Source organism: Pteropus vampyrus, unplaced genomic scaffold, assembly GCF_000151845.1.
Source record: "Pteropus vampyrus isolate Shadow unplaced genomic scaffold, Pvam_2.0 Scaffold461, whole genome shotgun sequence".
Lineage (NCBI taxonomy): Eukaryota > Metazoa > Chordata > Mammalia > Chiroptera > Pteropodidae > Pteropus > Pteropus vampyrus.
The window spans coordinates 399,143-401,813 of NW_011889242.1; the positions used below are offsets into that span (position 1 = coordinate 399,143).

Genomic DNA, 2,671 nt, shown 5'->3' on the forward strand with positions numbered 1-2,671 from the left:
TGTGCTGCTATTCCACCTCCATTGTATTATTTGCTCCATGAACTCTTCAGAATTCAAAAGAAAGTAAATGAAACTAAGGGTGTTATTCTAATCGTCTTTCTGTTTCCTTCTTTTTTGTTTTTAGCATGGAATTCAAAGAAACGAGGCTGATTTAACCAGCTAAAATGCTTATTACATATAATCAAAGATATTTCTGGTGGTGGCAATGCTCTTCGGGCAGAAATTGGGTACCACAAAGAAAGTAGAGGAAGGCAGAAAAGTGAATGAGAAAGAAGACATCAGTGCTCTCATCACAAAGATGTCCTTTTAAAACTGGTGGAGGTGCCGGGGATTGAACCCAGGACCTCGTACATGCTAAGCACGTGCTCTACCACTGAGCTACACCCCCAACTAGGTTACAGCCACTTTGGAATTCTTTCCAAATTTATAATCTTTATTTCTCGTCTCAAAAGATTTGGAAAATTGCAGCGGAAACGTGAATGTAAACTTCCCTATTTGAGAAACATAATACGCATTTGCCTCAGAAAAAAGCAACAAAATGAGATTCCAAAGGTAGGAGGCTTAAAAGAGACAATCTGTTGCCTCTCTCCCTTTCTAGCTTCATTTCCTGCTTTTTCCACGTGTAAGGCCTCAGGAGACTGCAGCAGGTAGTTAGGTAGCCCGGGTACTTTCTGAGAAGGTAGCTTTGGAAAGGCAGCAGGAGTAGAGTCAAAAGGGGCGCTGCAGTTCCCGCACCCAGCACCGCCTCCCTTGGAACAAAGACCCTCTAAATCATCTCCATGTCCTGAGGCCAGAAAAAAAAAATCTACTCAATGTTTTGAGATGATGGCAAGAAACGTCCCTGCGAGTTCAAGATGTCCTGGATCGATCACTTAGGACAAATTGGAAACACAAGACTGGGTGATCTGGCCATAGGTGGCAAGATCCGCAATCTGAGCCAACATTTGTCTCCCGCAAAACCTTGACGGTCCCCTGCTATGCGGAGCTGGTCCAGGGTCGGGTAGAGTGGGGTGGGGTGGAGAGGGGCTGTTGTTTAGATAAAAGATGATCAGGTAAGGCAAAATTGACTTCTGTCTCTCCGCGAGAGACAGGGAACCTGAGAGCTATGAAGAATTATTGGTTCCTCGAATGGTAGTGGGGTGAGGGTGAGGGAAGCTTCCTGTATTTTAAAGAGCTGGCCCAGCCCCGTTCAAATCCATTCCTCTTGATTTCTCGGGAGCCTCTAGTGCCAAATCGCCCTCTGAAACCGTTTCGAACTTAATAAAAAGTAAAATAAAGTAAATAAAAGTAATACCCAAAATACCCATATACATTTTACCCAGATTTAGTTATCTTTAATGTTTTACCTTATTTGCTTTATCATTTGCTTTGTGTCTCTCTCATTTGAGAGTAAATTGCAATACATCGTGTTACATAACCACAGTACTATCATGAACTTTAGTGAATTTAACTTTTGTAGACTAGCTATATTTAATCTACAGTCTACAGGACAATATGACCAATTTCCTCCTTGAGTACAGGATCTAATCTAGGGTATTGCATTCAGATGGCATATCTTTTTAGTTTTCTTCAATCTGCAACATTTCCACAGCTTTTTTTTTTGTCTTTTATAACATTGACATGCTATTTGAATAATACTGTCTCCCCTCCCCCCTTTTTTTCTTTTCTTTTCTTTTTACTAGAATGTCTTTTACTTGAGTTTGACTGATGTGTTCTAATGATTAGATTCAGGTTATGCATTCCCCACCAGAATACTACATAGATAATGTGAGCTCTTCAAATGATCATATCTGGAGACAGGTGAGGACTATCTGTCTCTCACTGGTGAGGTTAAGTTTCATCACTTGGTTTTTGGGGTGACAATTTAAAACTGCAAATATCCTGCTCCTCACCAAAATTTCTCTAAGATTTTACATCTACTATCTGAACCAGTCTTTATTATGATAGTTGCAAAATGATTTTCCAACTCCGGCCTGCCCACTACATTTACAGTTAGTGCTTGTCATGCTACTAAACAAGAGTTCCTGCCCCACCCCCCATTATTTTCTTCATTCGTCAATTTATTATTTGTATGGATTTCTATTTTTATAATTTATTACAATAATTAATTATTTTTGGTGTACAAATAGTTCAAGATTTGGCCAGTGAGAGTCCTTTCAAACTGACTCCTGTGTCTGTTTTCAACTTTCCCATCACTTTTGAATAATCTTTACTTTCTCAGCCACTCTCCTGTTCCCACTTTCCTAGGCTGAGTCTGTCCTTATGTCCCGTAGACAAACATCCAATGCGGGGGCTCCTGCCAACAGAAGTGGATAAGACAGCTGATAATCAGGATAAGAATTTGTACTGGGGAGTTTTTTTTTTTCTTTTCAGCTGATCCCATATATCCCTTGCAAAACAAATAGGGGTAAAGGAAAAAAATCGCAAACATAATATTGAGTGAAAGAAACTAACATAGTGTATAATTCTACTTGTATGAAGTTTAAAAACTGTCAAAACTAATGTATAGTGTAAGAAGTCAAGTTAGTTACTCTCTTGTGGGTCTGAAGAACAGATGAGCTTCTGTGGTGCTTGAAATATTCAGTCTCTTCATCTGGCTGTTGGTCATAAGAATAAGTTCGCTTTATGAAAAAATACCAAGCATCACTTGTGAACTTTTTTGGTATGTTTT

The 2,671-nt window shown here is 39.4% G+C and overlaps 1 non-coding gene across 1 annotated transcript; it reads right to left on the reverse strand.

Moving 5' to 3' along the window:
- Positions 1 to 316: 316 nt before the first annotated feature.
- TRNAA-AGC lies at positions 317 to 388 on the reverse strand. The gene has a single exon. It is a non-coding gene; the product is annotated as a tRNA-Ala (tRNA).
- Positions 389 to 2,671: the final 2,283 nt, after the last annotated feature.